Genomic DNA, 17721 nt, shown 5'->3' with positions numbered 1-17721 from the left:
CTTTCCCAGGGCCAACAGCTGGCAGGGATTCCTCCCACCGGCATTCCTACCATAGATAGCAGTCCTGGGAGTGAGAAAGCGCGGGAAGCAGACTTGCTGGACGCGCGACGTCGATGCAGGGAGTGGCGCCAAATGGAGGGCGCGGAAAGGAGGCGTAGTGCCCGGTTGGCGCGCAAACAACGGTTGCGCCCAGAGGATCCAAGGGAAAAGGGGAGGGACTCTCCCTAGCCCATAAGTTCAGGGTCTGCCAGTGATTCTCCTTCAAACTGGGACCAACTGTTCCAACTGAGGGCATAGGTACTCTGCCACTCATAGCTAGTTGCTAACAGCAGAGTTGTTAAGTTGTAAAAGAGGAATAAAGCTTTGAAAAGAATCCATTTGTCTGTGTCTGGACTTGGCTACTGGATTAGACTGAGAGAGGCCTCCAAGGAGCCCTTGACACTTACTGGGGCTTTCTGCTTTCAGTTTCTTTGCAGGATTATGATGGGCTCCTTTACATAGCAGACACATAGTTTGAATCGAGGGAGCACCTCCCTCCCTTCCTGGCACATGCGCAAAGGAGTGGGGGGGGCGTTCTTGTTTTCATCACTTAACTTACGCTGTACTGTTTCCTCACAGCCCCCAGGAAAGCTATGACTTACTTCTGGGTAGACGTAAGATTGTGCTGTAAATCTGCAACCCTCGGCACACTTACTTTGGAGTAAGCCCCATTCAACTTTGCTCTGAATCAACAGAGGATGTCGATTCTGATTTTGGGGGTGGGGTCAGATCTGTCGCCCTTCATTGCAGGGAGGCATTTTACACTCTTCTCCCTCCCATCGATGGAGAAATGTGCTCAGGCATTTACATGGCAGACATGTGGTTTGAAATGAATCGAGGAAAGTCCTTCCTTGGCAAGTTCATTGCGCCACGCCAGTATTACACACTGCCAATATGGCTCCATTAACTTTTATTACTAGCTTATGTCCAGTCTTTTTGAAAGTGGGATAAAGGGGGAGATGTCCTGGAGGTTGACAGTGTTATGTAAAGGACTCGCAAACTTCCTCGAGTGACCATTCACAAGTATGCAATCAAGCGCTCCTGTAGACAGACCCTATATGTTGTGGTAGTAAGTTCCAAAGTTGATCTCTGTGCTATGCAAAGAAGGACATCCTTTTCTCTGTCCTTAATCTCTCAACTTTCAACTTCAAGGGATGACCCTAGTTGAGCATAGATTGAGCATGGGTGGAGGCACAGTTTAAACCATGCAGGATGTGCATGATGGGAGTTGTAGTCCAACACATCCAAGGGGGCATCATGCTGGGGAAGCTGGCTTGAACACCCCAATTGTTGCAGAACCCAGAGTCAGAGAGACCACAGAGTGAAGGAAAAAGAGATTCTTTATTTCCAAAGAGCCAGAAGCCCCGAAATACATCAGCACATTGTTTTTATAGACATTGTGACACATATGAAACGGCTCCTCCTCCCCCTCCCGCGTGGGGTTGCAGTCCTCAACATTTCTTTTCCCAGCACCATTGTTTATAATACAAGAACTGGGTTATAGGGTAGCCATGATAAGGAGAGAACAGAAGAGAACAGCAGAGAACAAGATATACAATTGTATGACCTTTGACAAGATAAGGAATTCCTGTGTCTCGTCAGCTTACAACAATATATTCAAGGGAGAAAGAGCTCAGCAAGAACATGAAGCATGAGACTGCATGAGGCTACTTAGTCTGACCCCCGATATGGCTGCTACACAATGGGCAACCAACATCCACTGCTCTGACGTCAGATCTCCAGAGAGAGCGCGAGAGAGAGAGCGCGCAGTGCCGAGATGGTTGGAGACCCCACACTCTGCTCTCGGCATCTCTTCCTCTTCTCGCTCAGACCCTCCCCTTCACAGACATCTAGATTACATCACCCTTATCTAAGGCGAGGGGGGAGGAAGAAAGGCATGCCCCTCCGCCAAATCGCTCTCACCTTTCAGAGGAATCTCTGAGTTCCCAGGCGTTGTGGGCCACTGAGTAGTAATTTCCGTAGCAAAGGAGGAGATATTTGACAAGTTTCTGAGGACTAAAAAGGCATTCTCCAGGAATACTCCTGAATCCATTCACCTGTCCAATCCAAGTCTTATGACAATATGACTGGGACAGGGAACTAAATTAAGGCGGGGGCTGGGTCACCCCCCAGCCAGTTCTCTACAGGCCCTGAGGCTGTGTGTGCCGCACACCTTCCCTATGGGGGTGATGCACAATGAGTAACACACAGGCCAAGCTGGGAGGAGCGGCCAAGTCCCTCGCCATCCACATTCCCCTCTGTTATCTCCAATTACAGTTCAGAGATAACAGCAGGGTTGGAGACCGGAGGCCAAGCCCCGCCCCTGGAGGAATTCATGAAGGTTTCACATGCCAGACGGCAAACCTCTGCAGGTCGGATAAGGCTGGAGGTTCCCCATCACAGGGTTAAAGTCATGTTGAAACATGTGGAACACCAATTGTGGCTTGTTCACATGGGAGAATGAGGAGGCCCAGCTGGTCTGTGTCCTGCATGAAATGAACGTGTGGTGGCTGTCACACCAGATAAATATCTTGGATGGATTGTGAAAGGGCAGAGAAGGCTAAAGATATAAGGGAGATGGTACTCCTGTTCTTTCCAGATGCGGACCATTGCAGCAAGTGTCCGGACGAGCAGCATCCAAACCAGGACCGAGATGACCTTCCTGTCCTATGAAGAGTATCTGGGGATCATCCTGGCTTCCTTTGCCCTATTCTTGTCCTTAACCACGGGATTTGTACTGAGAATCTTCATTAAATTCCTTGAAACCCCAATAGTCAAAGCCAACAACTGGGACCTCTCCTATATTCTCCTCGTCACCCTCCTGCTTTCCTTCTTGTCCTCCTTCCTCTTCATTGGGAGGCCAAGAAAAGCCACCTGCCTCCTCCGACAAATGGCTTTCAGCATCATCTTCTCGGTTGCCATCTCTTCTCTGTTGGCCAAAACAATCACTGTGGTGCTGGCCTTCCTGGCCACAAAGCCAGGGAACAGAGCGAGGGGATGGCTGGGGAAGAGTCTGGCCAACTCCATTGTCATTTCCTGTTCCGGTGCCCAAGTTATCATCTGCACCATCTGGCTGGGCCTCTCTCCCCCGTTCCCTGACTCTGACATGCACTCTCAGCCTGGACAGATCGTCCTGCAGTGCAACGAAGGGTCTTTCGCCATGTTCTATGCTGCCCTTGGCTACATGGGCTTCCTGGCTGCCATCTGCTTCACGGTGGCTTTCCTAGCCAGGAAGCTGCCCGGGGCCTTCAATGAAGCCAAGCTGATCACCTTCAGCATGCTGGTCTTCTGCAGCGTGTGGGTGTCCTTTGTGCCCACCTATCTGAGCACAAAAGGGAAATACATGGTGGCCGTGCAGGTCTTCTCCATCTTGGCCTCCAGTGCTGGGTTGCTGGGCTGCATCTTCCTTCCCAAGTGCTACATCATTGTACTGAGGCCCGATCTGAATACAAAGGAGCATCTCGTGACAGAAACAAAAGTCTAAATCTGATCTGTATTGTTAATAAACAGCTGATGTTCTGCTAATTTCAGTGTGGTAGTCTGTGGTTGGAAAAAGAGGCCATTTCAACCTTGCTAGTTGTGGAAATGCTTTCTGTCAGAGAGAGAAAAACATGCAGCACTGTGTTCTGGCCTCAGCACGCATTGGGCTGTGTGTCTATCCAGGCATTTAAATTCACATCCAATCCACTTCTGTATAACTTAAAGCTTCATCTGTATTTAACATAACATAAACAGTAAACAACTAATAAATCCAGGATCAATACTGAGCAGTAGAAGGATGAGGGATGGGCGAGCCAGTGTGGTGTAGTGGCCAGAGTGTTGGACTGGGAGCCGGGAGATCTGGCTTCGAGTCCCCGCTTGCCTGTGGAAGCTCACTGGGTGACTTTGGGCCAGTCACAGACTCTCAGCCCAGCCCACCTCACAGGGTTGTTGTGAGGCTAAAATGGAGAGGAGGAGGATTATGTACACTGCCTTGGGCGCCTTCAGGAGGGAAAAAGGTGGGATAGATGCAATAAATAAATAGGTGGCTGGATGAGATGAAATGGGCTGAGGTGAAAAAGCCAGGCCAGGCCTTCAGGGTGCAGTCCAGAGCAGCAGCACAGAGCCGGGCCTGAGGGAGGTTCCGTCCAAACTGAGGAACAGCTGGTGCAAACCAGGTAGAAATCCTTCCTAGGGCAACTGATCAGTGCACGGCGTCAAGCGCGGACCACTCGCTAACAGATACACAGCGGTTAGGTTAGAGCAATTATCAGCGCAGAACCTGTGCTGCTCTCACTGCTCCTCCGCTTTCCACTCAGGCCCTCGCCTTGCCACAGCGGAAGCTCTGCAAAAGCCCCCTTTTAAAACAGACACGGTGGTCCTTCCCAACTGAGACTCGGGCGTCTCAACGTGCCTCCATCTCCAGTATCAGGAATGGGTCACACTGACCCAGGGGAGGCATCTCTGAACCCTTCCTTTATTTGCAGAGGTCTTTCTACAAAGTCTAGCCTCCAGCCTTCACCCCCTTCTCTACGGTGTGTGTAAGCTCAGATTTGGTCTGTTTTTGGAAAGGGATTGTCAGGGTTGTATCTGAGCCCATAGAGTCCCAAAGCAGCTCTGATTCTGAGCAGGAGAGGCAACTCGTGGGGGAGGAACTTTCTCAGACTTCAGAGGCGCAACTGGAGGGGGAGGCCCCCCCACATCCCTGGGAGTGACAGCGAACAAGGCGTGGAAAGGGGAGGACAACCTGAACTTTTAGATGCGAGGCGCAGACGCAGGCACAAGCAAGAGATCGCAGGCGCAGAGCTTTGGCGCTCAGCCTGATTCGCTTGACGTCAACGGCTGCGCCAGCCCTTTTCCCAAACGGAGATCAACTGACGTACTTTGCTTTTGAGCGCCTAGATGGCTGTTCCGTTGTAGTTCTCTGAGTCTCTAGCAATTAGCATCTGTATGCCTCATTAGGGTAAATGGAATTAAAGCCTTGGAAAGCAGCCCTTTTGTCTGAGTGTTGATTGGGCTATTGGAGTTTTCAGTAGGCAACAGGGGAACCTTGACAGGGATCTTGCCAAAGCCCCAGCCATTTTATGCTGCCTGCACTGCTGTTCCAGGGTCAAGGATCGTGACTGGGGCTTTTGTATTGTTTGTTTCCTGATCATCCCGGGCCCTGCAAAGAGTCTAGATAAATGCAGGTTGGCAAAAACCTCAGAGGAACAAACGAGAGTTAAGCTGTGTTAGATAAAAAGTTCTTGCTTTCGGTTTAGAAGAAAAGGATGCCAGGCAGGCAGCAGTGGATCCAACACTATTTTATTGAAACGTTTTGCAAAACGGGTGCAGAGCAGTCTGGACCTCGAGTCACGTGTGCAAAAGCCTTTTATACCATATCGCTTCTATTGTTCTTGCCAGTAACCAATGAAACGGTCAGTACATCAGCTTACCAAGTCAATAGCCAATAAACAGTCAGTATCAGCCTACCAAGCCATTAGTCATGAGTGCGTCATTATGGTTCTCCTTTTTGCTCCGCCCACATTTTTCCCGCCACTCGGGCTCCTACGTAACTGAGGCGCCAACGGTTATGGAGTCTCTTTTTCTAACAATTCCCTCCTTTAAGTCTTTACTCACGTCTTAAAGCGCTTAAAGCGGAGTCTCTTTATTGGTACAATAAAGCAAGAGCATCTGCTTTGACAGAGCGGTTTCTGTCAATCGCTGGGATAAGCCTCTGACACAGGGGATAATGCAGCAACCAAATAATACCAGAACTCCTACTACCACTACAAGCAAGATAAGGATTGAGGCTGCCAGGTGCTTCCATTTTCCAAACCACTTTTCTAGCCAGGCAGTCAGGGGATGGTTAATCCCTGAATTCTCGGCTAACTCCTCAGATAAGGTGGTGAGACCTTGTAATGCTTTTGTCACTGTGCCGTCTGGGGCAGTGTTGTTAGGGATGAAGGTGCAGCACCGCCCACCTAACATAACTCACACCCCTCCTTTTTCTGCTAACATCATATCAAGAACACGCCGATTTTTCCAGGCCATTTGGCTAGTGGCATCTAGCTGCTCAGCCAATCCTTTTACAGCATCACGGGTATAATTTATAAATCTTTGTTGATTATAATAAATGTAATTGATCCAACCTACATTTTTGTTAATGGTCGCCCACCAAAACAGGGTAGACTCAAATCCTGCAGCAATTTGATTTCTCCCTTTGAACTCATCTGGCACTCCCCTTGGCACCCCTATAGAGTCAATGTATATTCGATTATCAAAAGGGGTTACCGACCGTTTCTGTCGGGGTTGGCTAGTCTCCCTTGTTGGATGACATGCGATTGAAAAGGGGACTGCCAACTGGACCAGTCCACAAACTCCTGACCAATTGAAGGGCAATACTTCATACAACTCTAGACCCCCGCAATACCACCAGAGATCAGCCCGTGGGATTGGGAGGGAATCATTTTTAAAGCTAGTGGAATTAACACATCTCCATTTGTTTGTCAGGTTCCCTACAGGCTCCCCTCCCCGTATAAGATTTCGGTATATACATCCAGTATGGTTTCTTTGTTGCACAAAAGCTACAGGGGGTATAACACGATTTTCTAATTTGAGGGGAGGGTACAACTTATTGAGAGTCTGGCACTCCTCCTCTCCCCATGCGTTAGGGTGCTGGAACAAACGGATCACACAGGTGAGGAGGGAGGGAGTGTCCCATCCCAGAGGAAAAGGCAGTACCCTTGCTACCGATCTTCCTGCAGCACAAATAAAACAGTCAGACTTATTTAAGGACTTGGCGGTGTACTTTACCCATTCTAGCCACACATTATCAGTTTCTTCTGTTATTGGCACCCCTAATCTGGCTTTCCAGGGGCGCTTCTCTATCTCTGGGATCTTTATTAAGGGGGGCAGACGTGGGGCTGCAGGGGTCAGCCTGGCTTGCTGTACAACTTGCTTAATGGTCTGATGGACCCGCGTCGGGCTCCATCGATCTAATCCCCACTGCCCTCCCTTTGTGAGGCAAACTTTGGCCCCTAGTGGTAGTTGGCTTTTCCGAGTACCAGTATAATAGGTGTAGGGTTTGGTTAATTGTATCTCAAAAACCCTCTTTCCTAAGCAAGTGATAGACTTCATGGATTTGTAGTATTCTGTCCCTAGAGAAGTTCTGAAGACTGTGTTTCCCCCTTCTTGGCAACAAGATTGTTTTGATCCCATTACTCCATAGGTAAGCAATGTTAGGATCCACAGCCACTTCATTTTAGCAAGAGTAGCTATTCTATCAAGCCCGATTAAGTCGGATCTTGGCCTTTCCTAGGTGCTGGGATTTATAGACAAGAGGTGATTGTGGCTCCTGGATGGCTTCTTCACCTGTGTCCCTGGCAGCTTCCTGGGGGGTGCCAGGGAGCCGAGGACCGTTGCCCGTGTCCTCCTGTTCTCTCCGGGTGACAGGAGGAGGCAGGGGTCGCCTAAATGGCTTCAACTGGCTGCAGTGTGTCCACTTGCTAGAACCTACAAGTTTTACACATGAATGGCTGGTTGGTCCCACTAGGTAGGGTCCTTCCCACCCTTCCTTTAAAGCTTCTTTATTCCACTTTTTCAGCAGTATTTCATCTCCCGGTTGGAAGAGATGAATGGGAGCATCTAGCGGCAATTTCTGGAATGGGACAGAGTAGGCTCGTAGCTGTGAAAGAACAGACTGTAGAGACATCAACTGGCCCCTTAACATTTGATCTCCCATCTCCCATTTGACCTCCTCCCTCCTTCCGCAGTGTACCCGAGGCGGGAATCCAAACATTAGTTCAAAGGGGGACAGCTTTATGTCTTTTCTTGGCATTTTTCGAAACTTTGTCAAAGCTATTGGCAGAGCCTCAACCCAAGTGAGTCTTACCCCTTGCTGGAGCTTGGTTAGGGTCTCCTTGAGACTCCGATTGGTTCTTTCAACTTGCCCACTCGCCTGGGGTCTCCAGGGGCAGTGTAAGTGCCACTTTACCCCCAGAGCTCGTGCCAATGCTTGCGTAACAGCTGAAGTGAAATGTGAGCCCTGGTCGGATTCTATAACTTCAGGCAAGGAGAACCTGGGCACCACCTCCTGTAACAATTTAGCAACTACAGTTTTTGCTTGACAGTTCCTGCATGGGAATGCTTCTACCCACCCCGTCATTTGACACACTATTACAAGCAAATGCCTGTAACCCCTACACGGTGGCATTTCAGCAAAATCAATCTGTACCCTCTGGAAGGGATAGTACGCCCATGGTCGCCCTCCTTTTGGTGGAGGGGGGGCTCTGGGGGAATTAGTTTTCTGACAGACCTCGCAGGTTGCGGCTAGTCGATGGGCGCGTACAGTTAGGCCAGGGGAGACAAATAGCCTTTTGCAATAGTCAATCATGGCTGATGCCCCAGGGTGTCCAAGAGAGTGATGCACTTGTTCCAGGAAAGCTCCCTGCAGGGTCTGTGGAAGAAGCAGTCTTCCATCCGTCATCTGGATCCATCCATCGTCACGAGGACTCACTTTGTGTTCTTATGCCATTTGCAACTCAGAGGGGGAGTATGTGGGGCGCTCCCCCCTTCTGGGTAAGACAAGGAATGTTCCTTGGATTCCTTCCCTGGCTGCTCTCTTTGCAGCCTCATCAGCTCTTTGATTTCCTTGCCTCCACTTTTCCTCTTTTTCCTTTCCATGGGCTCGGACGTGGATAACTGCCACTTGTAAGGGTAACTGGAGGGCATCCAAGAGGTCTACAATTAAGTTGCCATTGGCAACTGGGGATCCATTTGCTGTAAGGAATCCCCTCTCTTTCCATAAATGTCCATGGGCGTGCACAACGGCAAAAGCATTTTTACTGTCAGTGTAAATATTTACCCGCCTTCCTTTGCCTGCCTGCAAAGCTCTTGTCAGGGCCACCAGTTCAGCGGATTGGGCAGAAAAATGAGGAGGCAGTCATTCTTCATGGACACTCTTGCTGTGGGTGATGACAGCCGCCCCTGTGTAATGCTTCCCATCTAGCATATAACTGGACCCATCCACAAACAGATCTTCAGCCCCTTCCAACGGTTCATCTTCAAGAACTGGCCGACCCTTGGTGTCCAAGTCTAGTACTTCAAGACAATCATGACCTGGGAGCCCCGGCCCACGTGTGGCCTGTATTGCCGGTAACAGGGTGGCGATGTTGAAGCTAGAGCAGGCTTTGAAAGTGAGGCTTTCGTTTGTTAACAAGGCTATTTCATAACGGGAGTGCCGAGCCGGGTTAAGGAATTTGCTTCCTCCCCCTGACCCTAGGATTTGCGGCACCCCATGTGGCACCCAGACCTCGATGGCCCCTCCCATTGTCATTTTTTCCACTGCTGCTGCCGCTGCTACCGCTCTCAAGCAGCTCGGCCATCCTCATGCTACAACATCAAGGACTTTGGAGTAGTAACCCACTGGCCTCCAGGAAGGGCCCGTCTGTTGGCAGAGCACCCCCGAGGCTACGCCCTTATTTTCATGCACATAGAGTCTAAACGGTCGACTGGGATTTGGCATGGCGAGGGCCGGTGGTGACACAAGGGCAGCTTTAAGGCTGAGGAAAGACTTATTCATTTCTTTAGTCCATTTCCATTTGTCTAATTTATCCTTTTGCAGTGCCTCATATAGTGGTCGTGCTATTTCCCCATAGTCAGCTATCCACAGCCGACAGAATCCAGTCAATCCCAGGTAGGCCCTTAGCTCATGGGGGGATGTAGGGACAGGAGTGTCACGAATGACTTCGACTCTTTCTGATCCCAAGCTTCGGGTCCCCTTGGCTAAGTGGTAACCTAGGAATTTTACAGTTGGTCGGACTAGCTGCACCTTCTCCCTTGACACTTTATAGCCTCTCTCTGCTAGATGATTAAGGAGGGAAATTGTCCCATTTAGGCACATATCCTTAGCCTTGGCTGAGATCAAGAGGTCGTCACAATATTGGAGGAGATGCACCTCAAGGTGCTGATGGACCCAAGGCTCGAGGTCCTTTTGAAGTTGCTGACCAAAAACGACGGGTGCAAGATTGAGCCCCTGAGGGATCACTGTCCATGTTAGTTGAACCTTTGACTCACCCTCTGGGCTTTCCCACTCAAAGGCGAACAAAGGCCTCGAGTCAGGGTGGAGTGGGATGCTAAAGAAAGCGTCTTTTAGGTCTATGACAGTAAACCATGCATGATCTTCTGGAATTCTTACGAGAAGGGTGTGCGGGTTAGGGACCACAGGGTGCGGGGCCTCGATTTGCTGGTTAATGAGGCAGAGGTCTTGCACAAGGTGAAACCCTTTGCCCCCCCTTTTGATACAGCAAAAATGGGCATGTTGCAGGGGGACATTATCTCGATGAGTCGGCCTTCCTCTCGGAGCTTCGTTGTAGACCCAGCTTCCCTTGGCGGGAAAGGGGGTATTGTTTCATATGAACTGGTTTCGCCCCTTCCTTGAGAGGAATTTTGTATGGTGCTGCCGATTTGGCACGAGAGGCCCCTCCAACCCCGGCCCAAACCAGTGGGTTGACTCTGTTTTCTATTAAGCACCAGTCTTCATTTGCCTCTGAGGTGGGTTCCTCTATGGCTTTAAAAAGGGCCATTTAATAGTTACTGCTCTGTTGCTTAGGGAGTTGTACTTCCATTCTTCCATCAGGGGTGAAAGTGATCTCAATTTGAAGCTTAGTCAATAAGTCCCTCCCTAACAATGCCACTGGACAGGAGGGGGTACAGACAAACGCGTGTTCTAGGTGTGTTTCTCCAATTTTAGTAAACAAAGGACGAGAAAGGGGCACTCGCATTGCCCTTCCCTCGACCCCCATTATGGTGGTAGTTCCCCCACTTCCCGTTGGTGGCTTGTTAAGGGGGAGTATGGACTAGGCAGCCCCTGTATCCACGAGGGCATCGTAGGAGCGACCCCCAACTTTAATTTTGACCATGAGGTCCCGTCTTGCCTCGGAAACAGCCAAGAGGGGTCCGGGCCCCGGTCTGTCCTCATCTCTTTCTTGTTCATACAACACCCTTTGTTCTTCCCCCCTGCTTTCTTTCTCTTTCTTTTTCATGGCTTCACAGTCTTGTTTCCAATGCCCAATCTTCCTACAGAAAGCGCACTGATCTTTTCCTAAGGGAGGCCCTTTTCTGTTCCCCTTTCCACCCTTCTTAGTCCCTCCTTTCTCTGGCTTGAGAACGGCAGCAAGTAGTTTTGCCTGCCTTTTATCTTTTTCCTTTTCTTCTTCTTCCTCTCGTCTTTCATAGACCTTCTGGGCTACCTCAACCAGGACTCCCAAATCAGCCGCCAGTCCTCCTTCGACTTTTTGTAACTTCTTTCTAATATCTTGGCAGCTATTTCCTACAAACTGCATTGTGAGAATTCGTAGGTTATTTGGGTCATTTAGGTCGATATCAGTATATTTAGCAAAGGCTTCTCTCAGCCTTTGGAGGAAAACGGCGGGGGGTTCGCCTTTGTCCTGTTTTAACGTCAAGACCTTTTGCAGATTGGGGGCCCTTTGAGCGGCCTGTTTCATGCCTGCTAAAACAAGCCAAAAGTATTCGGCATGTAATTGCCTTTGCGCTGCCGTGGCCACTCCCCAGTCAGGCCTCCCAATAGGCAAAACCTCTGCCATTTGCTCCTCAGTCGCCTGGGGGTTCTCTTCTCTAAATCTAGTTCGCGCCCCCGCAAGAATAGTTGGCTTTTGACTAAGGAAGCAAGTGTTTAACAACATCTGTGTGTCATCCCAGGTAGGATTGTGTGTAAGCCTCACATTTTCCATTAAGGACAACAGTGGACCAGGGTCCTCTTCAAAGGGAGGATTGAACTGTTTCCAATTGTACAAATCAGATGTTGTAAAGGGGACGTAAACAAACATTGTTCCCTGGGGGTGTTGGGCGGTAGGATCGGGGACCTCTCTAATAGGGAAGGTCAATTTCACTAGTGGTTGAGGGTCCTTTCGTAAATTGTAATTAGGCCCTCCTTTGGTTTCCTCCTCTTTATCAGGCACCTTTTCCTGGGTTCGAGGCCCCCAAGCACCCTTCATCTCTTTGAAATTTTTCTCGAGGGCGTCCAAACGATCTTGGAGAGTGTCCTCGAACTCAGTCATAGACCCAATCTCAGGAATTTTTAACGGTTGCAACTCTTGGGCCCCCCTTGGGGGGGGGGGCTGGGGCGGGCGTAGTCTCCCCGTGACAGCAGTCCCCTAGGGAGGAGGAAGCAACGGATCCTCAGGGGCCATCGCTGCCACCCTAGGTGTTCCCTTCCTCGTCAATTTTTTTTCCAGTTATCACAGGGAGGGCCAAGGACATACATTTAACTACCCACGGGGTGGGCCTGCCGCCGAGAGGTACGCAAGTTGCCCATGAATCAATATAGGGAAACTGATCCCAACTTCCCCTTTGCGTTACTATTATGCGCACAGCAGATACCAGGGTTGGGTCAAAAGACCCCTCGGGTGGCCATTTGGGTTCTAATACCGGCCATTCCCGGGCACAAAGAAGGACAAGTCGATCCTTCGTCATCTTAGTTCCATAATCCTGCTTAAAATGTGACCAGTTGTGCAAACAACACTCCAAAGGCATATGGGACTCTTCCGTGAGCCTGGATTGGGACCCGCCCATGACGGTGGGATTTCACTCAACAAATCTTGCGCTTCGCCCTCCTCTGACCCAGCCAGTCGCTGAGACAAGGAAATGCAGATCAGGGCTCCTCACTCGCTTCGCCCGTAGGCGTCTCACACAATCACAAACACACCACCGTCCCGCGTGTATCCCCTAAAGTAAGCTGTTTCACTTACCCCGAGGCCTCCTCTGTCCCGCCCACAGCCGCGTCCAGCTGCCTATTGATCCACTGCCGGTGCCAAAAAGGAGTGATCATGTCTCCCTCTCCCTCTGGCTTTGGTCCCCAAGTGCCTCCGCCACCGCCGTCGTGAGAAGGCAGTGTAAAACAACCGCCTGTGGCCACTTCTCCTCCGCGGCCCCTTGGCTCAGCACGAAGGGGACGCGCCCCGAAGCAGGATCCGAGTCACGGCACCAAATTGTTAGATAAAAAGTTCTTGCTTTCGGTTGGAAGAAAGGGATGCCAGGCAGGCAGCAGTGGATCCAACGCTATTTTATTGAAACGTTTTGCAAAACGGGTGCAGAGCAGTCTGGACCCCGAGACACGTGTGCAAAAGCCTTTTATACCATATCACTTCTATTGTTCTTGCCAGTAACCAATGAAACAGTCAGTACATCAGCTTACCAAGTCAATAGCCAATAAACAGTCAGTATCAGCCTACCAAGCTGTTAGTCATGAGCGCGTCATTATGGTTCTCCTTTTTGCTCCGCCCACATTTTTCCCGCCACTCGGGCTCCTACGTAACTGAGGCGCCAACGGTTATGGAGTCTCTTTTTCTAACAGCTGCCAATCCATGTCCTGGCCTGATTAAAAGTGCTGGTATTAACATTCAAAGCCCTAAATGGCTTGGGGCCAGGCTACCTGAAGGACCGCCTCCTACCGTATGTACCTGCCCTGGCCCTAAGATCATCTCGGGTCCTTCTGTGGGAGCCCCTGCCAAAGGAAGTGAGGCAGGTGGCTACCAGGAAGAGGGCCTTTTCTGCTGTGGCCCCCTGGCTTTGGAATGAGCTCCCTAGAGAGGTTCACCTGGTGCCTACTTTGTACTCCTTTCGGCACCAGATGAAGACCTTTTTATTTTCCCAGCATTTTAGCAATCTAGTCTTTTAGCTCTGCTGTTTTAAAGCTGTATTTTAAATCTCTGCATTGCTTCCAGGTTTTATTCTGGATGTACTTTTGTAATGTAGATCTAAGCTTTCATATTGTATATTGTTTTATATTGTACTTTGTGGTTTTAATTTTTGTGAACCGCCCAGAGAGCTTTGGCTATTGGGTGGTATAGAAATAAGTAAATGAATAAAACAAAGCACTATTAATTGGAGTGGATGCATTTTAATTTATGTACATTTATGTATATTGGGGGTTGGACTCGATGGCCTTGTAGGCCCCTTCCAACCCTTGTTGTTGTTCAGTCGTTCAGTCGTGTCCGACTCTTCGTGACCCCATGGACCATAGCACGCCAGGCCTTCCTGTCCTCCGCTCTCTCCCAGAGTGTGCTCAAGTCCATATTCATTGCATCGGTGATGCTATCTAGCCATCTCATCCTCTGCCGTCCCCTTCTCCTTTTGCCTTCAGTCTTTCCCAGCATCAGGGTCTTTTCCAGAGAGTTTTCTCTTCGCATTAGGCGGCCAAAATAGTTGAGCTTCAGCTTCAGTATCTGTCCTTCCAATGAGCACTCAGGGTTTATTTCCTCTAGGATTGACTGATTGGACCTCCTTGCAGTCCAGGGGTCTCGTAAGAGTCTTCTCCAGCATCACAGTTCGAAAGCATCAATTCTTCGGCGCTCAGCCTTCCTTATAGTCCAGCTCTCACAGCCATACATCACTACTGGGAAAACCATAGTTTTGATTATACGAACCTTTGTCGGCAAGGTGATGTCTACTGTTCTATGATTCTATGATTGTACATATTACATTTCTATATTGCCCATTAGCCAAGGCTCTCTGGGCAGTTCACAACAATAAAACCATAAAATAAAACATAATACAATTTTTTAAAAAGTTTAGAAGCACCATGTAAAACCAAAGTAAAACCCAGCAGCAGTTAGAGCCCAGGGAAAGCCTGGCTAAAAAGGTGCATTTTCAGGAGTCTTTTAAAAGATGTCACTTTTCTGCCCCCTGAACTGCATGAGGGAGGGTTTTCCAGAGGGCGGGTGCCGCTCCGGAGAAGGCCTGTGACCAGTGAAAGGTTATAAAAAAGATGAAGAAACACAGATGCTGCAGTTTCAGATTCTTCTTGTCCAGAATCATGCATGTTGTAGTTTTAGATCTCCCTGTGTCTAGACATAAGTGAGGTATAAAAAGTGTGTTGGACCACAAAATAGAAGAACTAAGGCTCTCTTTGGAGTAAATAACCTATGTCAAGAAGTGAGCTGATTCTGGGGAAAAGTAAAAGAAGTTGGAAGATATTTTCGAAAGCATGTTATATGGGTTCATTGGAGAGGTAGGCTTTTGACTTCAAACCTGCTCATTTTGTTCTTTTGATTGATCTCACAAAAGCAACTATTTATACCAGTTCACTTGCCTATTGCTATTTAGAACTGCTGAAAAACTCGCTTTGGATGACTTTTAAGGAGATATATCTCTGATACAAATGGTATTTCAGTTTCTTTATGCATTCACTGGTTTTATTTATTTAAGGGCTGGATCCAGGATCTGCCTTTTGTGAATGGAAGGGCTCATAGAAAGTGCCTCTGCTCGATTTTGGGGTTCCCTCTCCCTCCTGTACCACATCTCAGCTCATTCAACAGAGTCCCTCTGTGTAGTATTTTCAGGATGTTGGAGGGGCTGCCATGAGAGGCAGGAAATTCTACTTCTGTCAACCCATGCACACACCTAAATCTGGATTGAACCCAAGTTATTGTACAGACTTGCTTTTAAGGCAAATGCTCTCACAAGGTGGTGTCCATAAGAATTAAAATGCAATTTACTGATCAAAATTACAAACATCCAAACATCATATCAACCATCCTTAAAACCATGAAATGTTTTAAAACATTAAAACTACGAAAACCGTAGCAATAAGCATAGCAGTAAAAATAACAGCAATAGGCCAGCATAATGCCATTAAAAGCACCTTAGGCTGCAATCTTACACGTACTTATCTGAGAGTAAGCCCCATTAAATGCAGTGCCACTCACATGTGAATAAACATACGTAGGATTGTTCTATAAGCCTTTAACATCATTTCAGTACCAGTTCTGGCAGAAACTAGTCAAGAAACAACTCCTATTAAATAAATGGGAATTCAGACTTGCCCCCCATCTTTATGATAGAGATCATAATGAAGGACAGCCTAATCCTATGCATGTTTACTTGGCCTGGTTAGTCCTCGGATGGGGACCGCCTGGGAATCAGGCTTCCTGCACTGAGCAGGGGGTTGGACTCGATGGTCCTGCAGGCCCCTTCCAACCATATGATTCTCTGATATTCTGTTCTATGATTCTAAATGGGATAGGACTTTATGGGAGCTGGGTGACCTAAAGGATGATGTGGTCCAATAGATCTAAGAATTTTAGAATATGTATGAAGAAGGACACGGAATAATGGGCTCAAGTTACAGGAAGCCAGATTCTGGCTTAACATCAGGAAAACCTTTCTGACTATTGGAGCAATACGACAATGGAACCAATTCCCTAGGGAGGTGGTGGGTGTAAATTTGGACCTGTTTAACCTCAGAACCTGCACCAAATGGGTCCGAAGCCCTTCAATGGGTAACCAAGCTAATCCCAACTGGCAAACATCACTACAGACAAAATTGTAAATTGAAATCTATTTATGGCTTTATTTCAGGAAAATACAAAATATAAAGAAAGTGGCATGGTGGTTATATGAGCACTAGAAACTTTATAATTATACGGAAAGAGAATGCAACAAAAATAGAAGATTAATCAAAAGAATTGCAATTGCCAAAGCTGGTATTATGAACTTGGTCAATAAGATAACGGCTTGAGCTTCTAACATTGTTATGACTCCTCTGTTCAACTTACTCCTGTTTACTACCTGCGGTTCAAAGCCAAACGAAAACGATGTAACCTGTGTGTTAACCCTCCCGTTACCTCTGCCTGCGTCTTACTGGAATATAAAAGTTATGCTAAAGCATTACTAAGTTCCTCTAAGCATGTGAAGGATAGGGGTAGGAGTTAGAGTGAAAGGAAAACCCCAAACCTGGAAATCATTCCATTGGCCACCTCTGAAGATGGGATTCCAAATCCCCTCAGAAATAACCTCCAAGTCTCAAGTGTAGGAAACACTCTAGGTCTCAAACTCAGAAATAATTCTAGGTTCTAATTCCAGAAAATAGTCTAAGTCCCAAAGTCTAAGAGTCTGAAGAGGTCCATAGCAGCCCAGATCCTTGGGTCTGGTGGCGAAGCAACAGCAGCAGGAACAGCTGTAGCAGGAACCAGAGCAGCCCGGAGCTCCCATTCCCTGTGCCCTTATACCCCTGCCCTGGCCACAGGTGGGGCCCAAGGAGCAATGAGACGATCAGCTTCCAATCGAAACGGGGTGCACCTGGTTAGAGCACTTGCTCACCAGCCAGAAGCAAGGTGTCTCATCTGTCTCCTGCAGTTTCATGCGTCTGGGGAACGTGTCTGGCACCATTACAAACGGGCTACTTTGAAATGTCCCAAAATATGACCCAAAGTCTGCCATCTGGGCATGCTATCTCGCTTGACGCATTTCTCTCTGGTGCATCTTCTTTGAACTCCCGGTCACCTTTGGCCATTTTTGGTCATATCCGCCCAGACACCTCCTCCCAGTTGTCGCTCATTCTCAGGGCTACAGCTTCGCCACCCAACTAGCATCGAGGAAGGACATCCTCTTATCAGCTGGTGTCCACCACGAGATGCCGAAACAGCCCTTTTCCTCCCCTCAGGGGCCTCTGAGCAGGCTCCGTCCTGTGTTCGTCTCACTGAGACACTCTGCCAGCACGTCGGGGCCTTGAGCGAGCTCTGTGAAGCCGCCTGCAAAGACAGCTGCATTTTTTTCCTTTCTGCAAAGACAGTCCTGCAAATCTCAGTCTCCGTTAGTGAAATAACATCATTTGGCACAGAATCAAACCTCACGGTCTTCTCGCTAGGGATGTACGAAAGTTCCGCCACGGATCTTGGGGAGGCCGAAAGCCAGTGCATTCGG

The sequence above is a fragment of the Heloderma suspectum genome, chromosome 2 (genome assembly GCF_057233095.1).
Source record: "Heloderma suspectum isolate Gila_16-S chromosome 2, 16-S_ref, whole genome shotgun sequence".
Classification (NCBI taxonomy): domain Eukaryota; kingdom Metazoa; phylum Chordata; class Lepidosauria; order Squamata; family Helodermatidae; genus Heloderma; species Heloderma suspectum.
The sequence above is the reverse complement of the archived record's forward strand: the minus strand, read 5'-3'. Positions refer to the sequence as shown.